Genomic DNA, 13,270 nt, shown 5'->3' on the forward strand with positions numbered 1-13,270 from the left:
GTCTCCATATTTATTTATTTGCTGCATTTGTATCCCACATTTTCCCACACATTTGCAGGCTCAATGTGGCTTACATTATGCCGCAATGGTGATAAACCATTAACGGAATGATAAGTACAGAGAAGAGTTACAATTAAGGTATATAAGAATATCAAGCAAATTAGCTGTTAAAGATAAAATATCAAGTGAATTAGAAGTAAATAAATAAATAATTCATAACAGGTATATAAGAACAAGGACAAGGTAAAACGTTCAATAATGTCAATGTAATTAAAGTAACCAGAATAAAGGAATCAATGTTGGTTTGTTCTGGTGCATTTTTGATGTCAAGTCTTTTATGAAGGATTCCTGTTATAAGTCTCTTTGAATAAGTTTGTCTTCAGTAACTTCCGGAAGGTTAGTAGATCATGCGTTGTCTTTATGGCATTCGGTAGTTCCACAGCTACGTGCAGAGGTAGGAAAAACTAGATGCATATATTGATCTGTATTTAAGTCCTCTGCAATTGGGGTAATGGAGGTTTAAGAAAGTTCGAGATGAACGTTTTGTATTTCTTGCTGGTAGATCTATGAGATCTGACATATATGTCGGGGCCTCTCCATGTATGACTGTATGAACCAGGGTGCAGATCTTGAATGTAATTCGATCTTTCAAGAGTTTTAGAGTTATAGAAGTGATTAGGAACAGTATTTGTGAATTAGAAGGCTTTGCCATAATTACTGGCTGTCTGCTATGCTGCTTCCCATTAGTCTGACAAGCATGAAGAGCAGACATACGTGGTAAAATATGTGTGTGTGATGCTATATAAATGTGGAATTCAAGCAGTGAGCCTGGTCATTTTCAGTCGTGCTTTGTCCCTTGCTAAATTGGTTCTGTGTGAACTAATGTGGCTCAGTCCCAGATGCACAAAACCTAGCGAGCCAGCAATGTGGTTTTTATACCAGTTCTAGCCGGTTTAGTGAGCAAGGAATAAAACGAGATATGCACAAAATGGTTCTCCAAGCTCTTTTCCTATCACAGTACCAGCTAAAGAAAGGAAAAGGAAATGATATACCACCTTTCTGAGGTTTTTGCAACTACATTCAAAGTGGTTTACATATATTTAGGTACTTATTTTGTACCAGAGGCAATGGAGGGTCAAGTAACTTGCCCAGAGACACAAGGAGCTGCAGTGGGAATTGAACTTAGTTCCCCAGGATCAAAGACCACTACACTAACCACTAGGCTATTCCTTCATGGAATGCAAAGCTATTATAATGAGCTAATTACTATACAAATGTGCATGCAAGGTGATGCACAGCCATTGTCTGACCTGATGCACAGAAGCAGTCCCTAGTTTTACCGTGGAAAAGTTAACAGGAAGTCTGGAGCTCTCAGTCCTGACAGCTTCAGACCGCCCGTTAAATTTGAGAGAGCTTCACACAACAAAATATTAGGGCAGAGAGACTGCTTTTAACCAGAACATAAAAAAGGTGTGACAAAATTCCTAACTAAAAGGCTGTAGGGAGCTGGTGGGAGGGACCCTGTGATGGGAGGAAAGGATCCTCCTGCTTCAGCTGTCTGGGGCCAGACAGAGATGAGGGAGAGCTGCAAGAGTTCTTGTGCTGCTGCTCTGTCCTGCCCTCTGGCAAGGAAGTGGGGCAGCAGAGAACCCTAGAGCCCACGAGCAAGAACCCAGGGGGTGGAGGGACTGCTCTTCCTGAAGGCTGCAGGTATTTCAACTGTCTCCCTCCTCCCACCCTTTGCACTGAAGAGAGCAGCAGATTGCTAACTCCAGGCTCCCAGCATCAGGCTCTCAGCTTGTTTTTGAAAAAAAAAAAAAAGCTACATCGGCTCTGATACACATGTATGACAACCATCTGTAGCATGTACAGAGAAGCCACGCTTAGTGATGGGCTGCTCTACGCATGCTCAGCTAGGCAACTGGCTTCCTCCATATTGCATGCAAATGAGCTGAGTCACAAAAGCAATAAGCAGCTCATTTGCATGCGATCCTCTTTGGGAATCCATCTGTATTTCCAAATCAGTAATTTTTACTGATTTGAAAATACGAGTGCATTCTTAACGGGGATCTTAGTGCATTTGGGCCTCATATTCCTTATGTGTGTGCAGGTTGAAGAACAACAAAAATGCTATGCCTGATGTAACATCACCAATATAGGTTCAAACTAATCTCTCTTCGCTATGTAGTTTTCATACCAAAGGTTAAGCTTCAAAAGGAAGCTTCTGAAACCTAATTACTTCCAAGATGGAAAACCAATGAATAACCATGTGCTGTCTTATGCAGGCATAAAAGGAAGAAATGCCAAACCATCTATGGAAAGCAAATAAATATAATTAATAACAAAAAATATACCTTTTTTCTCCTAAGCAGAAGGTCCAGTTTTCCTGGGGAGCCGGTGTCTTGTGGAGTCACCATTACAGAGTTGTTAGAAGTAAAGTGGATAAAGGGGGGTGAGAAGTTAATCTTCCCAAGATACTTTGCTCTGAAAACATATATGTTTTGTGTAAATGTCTGTGTCTAAGGAATTCATGTGGAAAGAATGGATATTTTTTTTAATGTTCATTTCTGTGATTTGTTCTGAATTATGCTTGACTAATTCTTAAAAACATAAGAACATAAGCATTGCTACACTGGAACAGACCAAAGATCCATCAAGCCCAGCATCCTGTTTCCAACAGTGGTCAATCCAGGTCACAAATACCTGGCAAGATCCCGAAAAAATTCAATACATTTTATGCTGCTTATCCCAGAAATAAGCAGTGGATTTTCTCCAAGTCCATCTTAATAATGGCTTATGGACTTTTCTTTTAGGAAATTATCCAAATCTTTTTTAAACAGCGCTAAGCTAACTGCTTTTACTACATTCTCTGGCAACGAATTCCAGAGTTTAATTACACATTGAGTGAAGAAATATTTTCTCCAATTTGTTTTAAACATACTACTTTGTACCTTCATTGAATACCCCCTAGTCCTAGTATTTTTGGAAAAAATAAACAAGAAATTCACATCTACCCATTCCATTCCACTCATTATTTAATAGACCACTATCATATCTCCCCTCAACCGTCTTTTCTCTAAGCTGAAGAGCATTAGCCACTTTAGCTTTTCCTCATAGGAAAGTCATCCCATCCCCATTTTCAATTTTGTTGCCCTTCTCTGTAACTTTTCTAATTCCACTATATCTTTTCTGAAATGCAGTGACCAGAATTGAACCCAGTATTCGAGGTGTGGTCACATCATAGAACGATACAAAGGCATTATAATGTCCTCATTTTTTTTACAAGCCTTTCATAATAATACCTAACATTCTATTTGCTTTCTTAGCTACCACTGCACACTGAACAGAGGGTTTCAACATATCATCGATGACACCTGTGAGTCGTGTTTTCTTTAAAAAAAAAAGAAGAAAAAGGAGCTGGCTATAGTCAGACATGTTTTTGCATTCCTTCACCTTTCACCCAGGAGTAGCTTATCTATCATAAGTACATAAGTATTGCCACACTGGGACAGACCAAAGGTCCATCAAGCCCAGCATTGTTTCCAACAGTGGCCAATCCAGGTCACAAATACCTGGCAAGATCCTGCAAACGTTCAATATATTTTATGCTGCTTATCCCAGAAATAAGCAGTGGATTTTCCACAAGTTAATTTAATAATTGTCTATGGACTTTTCCTTTAGGAAGCTGTCCAGACCTTTTTAAAACTCCACTAAGCTAACCGCCTTTACTACATTCTCTGGCAACAAATTCCAGAGTTTAATTACAGATTGAGTGTTCTCTGATTCATATTAAATTTACTACTTTGTAGCTTCAGTGCATGCCCCCTAGTCCCAGTATTTTATGAAAGAGTAAACAAACGATTCAAGTCCACCCATTCCACTCCACTCATTATTTTATAGACCTCTATCATATCTCCCCTCAGCTGTCTTTTCTCCAAGCTGAAGAGCCCTAGCCGCTTCAGCCTTTCCTCATAGGGAAGTCGTCCATTCTCTTTATCATTTTTGTCACCTTTCTCTGCACCTTTTCTAATTCCACTATATCTTTTTTGAGATGTAGTGACCAGAATTGAACACAATATTCGAGGTGCAGTCGCACCATGGACTGATACAAAGGCATTATAACGTCATCACTTTTGTTTTCCATTCCTTTCCTAATAATACCTAACATTCTATTTGCTTTCTTAGCTGCTGCTGCACACTGAGCAGAGGGTTTCAACGTATCATCAACAACGATGCCAAGATCCCTTTCTTGGTCGCTGACTCCTACCGTAGAACTTTGCATTATATAGCTATAGTTCGGGTTCCTCTTTTCCACATGCATCACTTTGCACTTGCTCACATTAAACGTCATCTGCCATTTAGATGCACAGTCTCCCAGTCTCGTGAGATCCTCTTGTAATTCTTCACAATCCTCTTCTGATGTAACAACTTTGAATAGCTTTGTGTCGTCAGCAAAATTAATTATCTCACTAGTTACTCCCATCATTTATAAATATGTTAAAAAGCACAGACCATTGGGGAACCCCACTATCTACCCTTCTCCATTGAGAATACTGACCATTTAACCCTACTCTCTACCTCCTATCCCATGACTCTCCAATTTCTACTGGAGTCTTTCATGAGGTACTTTGTCAAATGCCTTTTGAAAATCCAGATACAGAATATCATTGGTGAAGCAAGATTTCCCTTCACTAAATCCGTGTTGGCTTTGTCTCATTAATCCATTCTTTTGAATATGCTCTGTAATTTTTTCTTTATAATAATTTTTACCATTTTGCCTGGCACTGACATCCGGCTCACCGGTCTATAATTTTTAAATATTGGCATTACATGGGCTATCCTCCAGTCTTCCAGTACCACATTGCCATGGCAATGAGGGGAAAAGGAAGTCAAAGGTATAACTTCACTTTGTTCTCTTTTCTCATTTTGATTTTGATTTTCATTAAGCGCTTATAAATAACTTTCCTTAGCTAAGAAGTGTGTTCATACGTTCAACTTTTGAAAACTGAATTCAGTATTAATTTGACTTTCATATTCTTTCCTTTTGGTGTTTCATTTTTCTTTTATAGTATCAAGTGCACTGTAGCCATTGGTTGTAAAAACAAAAAACCACAATTAACTTTTCTTTTGCAAATCCCTATCAACATTTCTCCTCTGCAAAGCCAGATGGAGTCATAAGTGCATGGGTTGAAAGAGGAGGGTATCCTATATCAGTGCCGTAGTGAGGGCTAACAGCACCCGGGGAGGGTCGCCGCTGCGCACCCCCCCCCCCCGGGTGCAGCATGGCGCGACCCCCCCCCCACGGCGCACCCCCCCCCCCCCGCAGCGCAACCCCCACCCCCCCGGGCCACATTCTTACCTGCGGGAGGGCCAATCCGCCCCGAGTGCACGTCACTCGGAGCTGCGTCGGCCCCGCTGGTTCCCTGCTCTCTCTGCCCCAGAACAGGAAGTAACCTGTTCCAGGGCAGAGAGAGCAGGGAACCAGCGGGGCCGGCACCCCCCCCCCCGAGCGCGTGCAACCGGGGTGGACCGCCCCTCCCGCCCCCCCCTTCCTACGCCACTGTCCTATATAGAGGCACATGACACTGAAAGGACTCAGGGTCTTTATGGCAGAGTTCTGTGGCAGGGCTGCCGGGAGAATGACCCAGGCCCGGGGCAGAGCCACTGCCGCTGGGCCCGGGGCAGGGCCGCCGTCCCCCTCAGGATTGTCACCGTTGCCATCCCACCCAGGATCTCTGCTGCCGCACCGCCCCCCCCCCCCCCCCCCCCCCCACCGCAATTCAAATATCTTGGCTGTGGAGATCCTGAGGCCCTGCCAACAGAAGAAGTCTTCCTCCAGGGCTGTTCTTCAATCTGCCACATTGACTGCCCTGCCTCTGTGGCTGCTTTTTCTCTCACATTGCGCATGCTCAGTTTCAAAACTGATAATTGTTATATTCAATGTATGAACAAAAAGAAATCCTTATGTACCGTCTGTGGAAGTACCTCAAAACTCGCTTGGGTGAGTTCAAACTGTTCATACATTGAATATAACAACAATTGTCTAGTTGTATCAATTTACATCCAGTTTGAGTGACTCCTGAAGAAAGCCCTTGTGGGCCGAAACATGGCTCGTGTCTTGGATGTTCAATAAAGTGATTTCTTTACATCATTTGTTGTCCCTTCCCTTTTTCCCGTCGCCCTTGTTGTGACTGTTTTGATAATACATCAGTGCCCATGTAAAGTGAAACATAATTAGTTTGAAAGATTGTTTCAAGCTTGGCTTTTCCAAAAAAACAGCAAGGAAGACGCATGTACAATGCATCAGTCTTTATTAAAAATCACCAAAACGACTCAACACAGCTACCATGTTTCGGCGCAAAAGCGCCTGCTTCAGGAGTCCACTTGCTTCCTGACTTTTATTTCCATTTCCAAAAACTACAATTTAACTAAGCTCCATCCGAAGAAAAGAGTAGGCTCTTTTATTACTTCAGGAAAACCAGCTTTTTTGTTCATGGTATCCTATACAAAGGCTGGTTTTCCTGAAGTAATAAAAGAGCCTACTCTTTTCTTCGGATGGAGCTTAGTTAAATTGTAGTTTTTGGAAATGGAAATAAAAAGATTTGGCGTGCACTAATGATTTGTGTGCGCTAAATGATAAGAAGCCCATAGTAATATAATGGGTGTTTTATCATTTAGCGCGCAATAATTATCAGCATGTGCTAAATCTGTTAGCGTGCCTTAGTAAAAGGATCCCTTTGTTAGAAGTATAATTTTGTTTCTTTTGTTAATGAGTGAAATATGTAATTAAGTCAAATAATTCAATTTAAAAAAGGATGGGAGAGCATATGAACAGGCTGCTGAAGGAAACGATTTTTGGGGTGGGAGTATGTGTGAGGAAGAGAAGAATGAGAAGTGAAAGAATAAAAAGGAGCAATGAGAAAGGATGGGAGAGTTTTGTGAGATGGAGGAAGAAACTGTGTGAAATAATGTGAGGAGTATATTAATCTTTGTTAATCTTTGGCCAAGGAAAACATAAATGTTTCTAGATAATCATAAACTCAGCTTTCAAATATTGATACCTACTAGCACAATATTTCTGGTGTATCTCTCCCTTCTTGATTCTTCCCACTTAGCACTGAACGTGGAGGTCCTTTGAGATAAAGTCTCCAAGCTCTCTTCACCCATTATTTAAACTCTCTAATACCTTCTATGCTCAGATGGGCTGGAGTCAGGCAAGAGATGTGTGTTCTGTCCTCTGTCACAGGTAGGGATTGAGATACTACACTAACAGACAGAAAAGGCTGCATTTTTCTTATAGGTATAAAGTAGAATTTAGAAACCCTCATTACATCTTCTGATGACTAATAAATTCATAAAGTAGAGAAAAGCTATTATTTGAATGTTTAGAACCATGTTTGAAGAAGACTTTTCACAATTCTCCACCAGAATTCCTTTCTTGAGATTACAGTCTGTAGCCAAATATGATACAATGCAAATACTTCCTTTATTTTGCAACTGAGGAACTGAGTTTGATTCCCGGCCCAGGCAGCTCCTTGTGACTTTGGGCAAGTCACTTAACCCTCCATTGCCTGCCGCATTGAGCCTGCCATGAGTGGGAAAAAGTGCGGGGTACAAATAAAAAAAATAATAAAAAACCAAAGCATGATTTATAAATTACAGTGTATAAAAAAGAAAAGAGTGTAAATCCTACATTACACTTCTCACATACCATAACTGCAATTCTTCCTCATCAATTGCATTCCCTTGACAGTTTTACAAAACATATTCAAATGAAAGTATTCTAGTCCAAACATCAAAATTAATACACATAATACTATCTGTATTACATTTTCCATAAATAATTCCATTGTCCTGGGAAAATGTTAGTCTTGTTTTCTAATTTTATTGTAGCCTTTTAAAAAGTTCTTCATTGTTAATTTTAAAATAGGATGTTGACTGAATTAACAGTCCTCAGTGCATATGGTTATGCAAATGGGTACAATTAATATGGCAGTGCATACAAATGGAATTTTTCACTAAGCCACCTGGAAAATACAGCATTGTAGGTATTTTAGTATCTCTTTAGCTGCATTGATTGTTTACAGTTTTGAAAATTCTCTCAAGTTACATAGATATGATAGATCCCAAAGTTCTCATCCCCTTCCATTTCTCTGTCTAGAATTACCTGCAAAAAAACTAAACATGAAAATTCAATTCTACACTCAAAGTGTAATTCTCCTACCCATATCCTGGGACATCCTGCTTTGAAAGGAGCTAAATTAAGCTACAATGGATTGAGCTGTCTGTCTTTTTTTTTCCATACTGACATCTTAATAGAAATATTACTCTATAGTTATAGTTGTTGACTTGCAGTATTATGGATACTATAATATTGTACTTAACGCTCATTGATGAATTTTAATCTAACAAACAGCAAGGACTACAGTAAATGTTCTGACACCTCATTTTCAAATGTCAGCTATTTAAGATGGCTTACATTGAAATTTCTGAATACCATTGTAGAGGTCTACTGTGAAAGTAAAGTTGGATATACATAATGATTTTTTCTTATTTTGAATCTAAGGAATAAATAAAACCTCTGGCCCTTGGTCTCAGGTCAAATATTACAGATTTAAAGCACTTGTGCTAAGTAAATTAATTGTCAATGGCTAAACATCACATATACATCAAAATGTCAGCATACTATGTTTGATATTTCTGAACATGCACATGGACGTGCTAACAAATAGGGGTGTAGAATGGTTAACTTACTAATCCATTCTTAACCGTTATGCTTCAAAATGGCGTTTATTAGCTTCAAGACACTAACTCATTTATAAAGATCGGAACCAGAACTAGGATTGCATTACACATGTTGACTAAACATGTTTGCAATTTAAATATTATTGAATTTAATCCACTTAAAGGAATACAGACCATGCAAGTTGAGAATTCAGACCGAAAGGTTCAAGTGATTTCAAGGTAAATATTCAGTGTGATGTGGAGGAGTGGCCTAGTGGTTAGAGCACCAGTCTTACAATCTAGAGGTGGCCAGTTCAAATCCCACTGCTGCTTCTTGTGATCTTGGCCAAGACACTTACCCTTCCATTGCTTCAAGTACAAACTTAGATTATGAGCCCTCCTGAGACAAAGAAATATCCAGAGTACCTGAATGTAATCACCTTGAGCTACTACTGAAAAAGGTGTGAGCAAAATCTAAACCAATAATAACATTGTTCTCATCTCACAAGTGCTTTATTCCTATCACCTCTTCTCATGTTAGGTGGGACCCAATCAATAATGAAGCACCAGAATGCCTCAAATCCATGTTATTTTTCCAGGCAATGTGTTACTAGTGGTGCTCCCTTTTTCTGTTTTTTTACACAAGAACGATGTTCAGTGATTCTCAGGTGTAGAGTTCTCGTGGTTTTCCCCACATATACAGGTACCTTTTGACCATCACACTTTAAAATATAAATCACATATGTAGATTGACAAGCTGTATGACAGTTTGACGGAAATTTGCTACCATCAATAGGGTTAGTGAATTCAGTAAGTTCTACAGTCATAGAACATGTTTTACAGCGGCCACATTTCTTATGTCCACCGATGTTGTCAATGTTTCTCTCCTGGTTAAGAGGGGGTAGATTTGCTGGACTAAGAATTTCTTTCAGGTTATGTGATCTTGAAAAAGCCACTCTCACTCCCTGATCATGGAAAAGAGTATGTGACTGCATCACCGCCCAATTACGCTTTATGATTTTAGTCAAACCATCTCCACTTGAAAATCTAGCAACAAAAGTATTCATCTTCTCACTATCTTCTGTATCCTTATGAGAATTTTTCAAAAGTAGGTCTTTTTCCTCCATTAATAATAATAAAAAACTCTAAAAAGTTCTAAAATTTGGACAGTGTGAATGAATGAAAAATTGGGATATTTTGTTTTCAGCTTTAAAGGTTGTCTATTCTAAGAAAATGTTTTGCTGAATTAGTGTCGACTTTTGTATGAACTTTGTATCATCAAGATAGACAAGTATGGCCGCCAATGTATGGTGATCTGTCTTCAGTTTCGCTATGGATACAACAAAAGCGCTACTAAATAGAACAACTGAATTCAATAGCAGCACAGAGACATTTACTCATACGGACTGGGATTCCTTGTTGATTAAATATAAGGAATTTGTAAAACTAGATTTGAATTGTTCAGTGTTAGTAGAATATTGTAAAAATGAACATACACTACAGGGTATGAGTATTTATAAGGCCCCACAGATTTTTCAAGAAGATTCGGAGTTTGTTTCCAAATGGAACATGATACTCAATAAATGTTCGCTGGATTTGATGTTATTAATAGTGGAGAAAAGTACATCAAAATTAGAACAAAGTAGTTTTAGTAAAAGATCTGGATGACATCAAAGGTTAAACTTCAATTGAAGATTTTGAACAGCAACATATAAAATGTAAGGATTCTTTTGAGAAGTTTAAAGATTTCATAAGGAAAATTAAGATTAAAAAATTATCCAGAGCAATAGGATATATCCATGAATGTGAAAAGAGCCCGATGAGAGAAAGCAAGAATCTATAAGTCATGTAGGATTTAAAGATTCTTCAAGCTCAAGTAGTAGTGGGGAAGGAGCGAGTAAGAACAATTTTTTAGGACCCAATCAAGGTCATCAAGGCTGGAGACGAAATATGAGAGAAAAATCAACAAGGAGCAATTTCTCTCGTCCACAGACCAGACAACAGAGAAGACAACAACAGAGGTAATTAATTTATCCTCAAATAGATTATCAGAAACAGACGTGAAATTATTATCAAGGGGACTGTCATTTGTTCCAGCAGTCAGTTTTGATATGTTTCAATTCAGAGTGAATTTGGAAAGATTTTTGAGGAAACTTCAAATGAAAATGTTCTTTGCAGATAAGGAAATGGATGGTGAGCCCTCTATAGTGGCGCCTAAATCAATATGGATGCCCCCGATCCCGCTAGACCCCTTACTTCAGGCATTCAAAGAGATTTTGAAGATCAGTATAACACCAAACATTGGCATTTTCGAGACAATTTGACAAAGGAAGAAAGAAAATCTTTGAAACAATTTAAAGAGCAGACCAGATATAGTAGTAAAAAGGGCTGACAAATGGGGAGCAATAGTGTTACTAGATCGTCAAATGTATGTGGAAGAAATTGAAAGACAGCTGACAGATAGCTCCACCTACCATAAATTGTCACAGGATCTAACACAATTTTAACAATCAAAAATCCGGAATCTGACCCAGGCGGGGTTACATAGGAACATAGTAACATAGTAGATGACGGCAGAAAAAGACCTGCACGGTCCATTCAGTCTGCCCAACAAGATAACTCATATGTGCTACTTTTTGTGTATACCCTACTTTGATTTGTACCTGTGCTCTTCAGGGCACAGACCGTATAAGTCTGCCCAGCACTATCCCCGCCTCCCAACCACCAGCCCTGCCTCCCAACCACTGGCTCTGGCACAGACCGTATAAGTCTGCCCAGCTCTATCCTCGCCTCCCAACCACCAGCCCCGCCTCCCAACCACCGGCTCTGGCACAGACCGTACAAGTCTGCCCAGCACTATCCCCGTCTCCCAACCACCAGTCCCGCTTCCCACCACCGGCTCTGGCACAGACCGTATAAGTCTTCCCAGCACTATACCCGCCTCCCTACCACCAGCCCCGCCTCCCGATCTTGACTAAGCTCCTGAGGATCCATTCCTTCGGCACAGGATTCCAGGCGGGGTTTGATGAAGGTTTCCTAACTAAAAAGGAATTCAAATATTTGAATGTTGAACACTGGTAATTCCTGTGTTCTATGCACTACCGAAAATCCACAAAAACTTACAATCTCCCCCTGGCCATTCTGTCATTAGTGGAGGAGTAGCCTAGTGGTTAGTGCAGTGGACTTTGATTCTGGGGACCTGGGTTCAACTCTCACTGCAACTCCTTGTGATTGTGGGCAAGTCACTTAACCCTCCATTGCCCCAAGCACAAAATAAGTACCTGTATATATGTAAACTACTTTGAATGTAGTTGCAAAATACCACAGAAAGGCAGTATATCTAGTCCCATTTCCTCTAAAGGGTCTGTTTTAGAGGCAGTGGCTTCTTTTGTAGATGTCATTTTGAAACCTTTTGTGTCTGTTAGTTCTTCTTACATAAAAGACAGTATGTACTTTTTGAACATTTTGGAAGAGCATGGTCATCTTATTAATCAAGGTGTACTTTTAGTCACACTGGATATTACAGCTTTATATACCTCAATTCCACAAAAAGAAGCAATTGACGTAGTCTCAGAGATTGTTGAACAAAGAATATGCCCTCATAGATTACCATCAAAAATTTTAATAGCTTACTAAGTTGGCTTTAACAGAAAATTATTTTTTGTTTCAGGGAGATTTGTATCTACACACATCGGGATAGCCATGGGGGCGATGTTTGCTCCATCTATTGCAAATCTTTTTATGTCCCAATTTGAAAAGAAGTGGCTTGAAATTTTTCCATTTAGAGTCAAGATGGCTCTATGGAAGTGATTTAATGACGATATATTTATGTTATGGGAAGGTACTGCAGAGGAATTACATCAATTTATGGCATTTTGTGGTTAAATTCATTTCATCATAATATCCAGTTCACCCATACATTTTCAGTTCACTTTTTAGACGTTGTATTCAGCATTGAAGAACAAAAAATTAATCACCAAAGTTTATAAGAAATGTACTGATCAGTGATCGCAATACATTTCTCCAATATCAGAGTTGTCATTCTGTGCGGTTAAAAAATAGTTTACTATTCTCTTAGATTCTGAGATTTAAAAGGATCTGTGGTAAGAATGAAGACTTTAAACAGTGTGCTATAGGTTTTATGAAAGGCCTAGATAAAAGGAGATATCCCCTTGACATAGTCAAATCAGCATATAAAAGAGCTAAACACAATGATAGAGAACTACTTTTGAAAAATTCTCATAAGGATACAGAAGATAGTGAGACGATGAATACTTTTGTTGCTAGATTTTCAAGTGGAGGAGATGGTTTGACTAAAATCATAAAGCGTAATTGGGCGGTGATGCAGTCACATGTTCTTTTCCATGATCAGGGAGTGAGAGTGGCTTTTTCAAGATCATATAGTCTTGCAAATCTACCCCTTCTTAACCAGGTGAGAAACATTGATAACATTGGTGGACATAAAAAATGTGTCCGCTGTAAAATATGTTCTATGACTGTAGAACTTACTGAATTCACTAACCCTATTGATGGTAGGAAATTTCAA

This window comes from Microcaecilia unicolor, chromosome 1 (assembly GCF_901765095.1).
Source record: "Microcaecilia unicolor chromosome 1, aMicUni1.1, whole genome shotgun sequence".
NCBI classification, from domain to species: domain Eukaryota; kingdom Metazoa; phylum Chordata; class Amphibia; order Gymnophiona; family Siphonopidae; genus Microcaecilia; species Microcaecilia unicolor.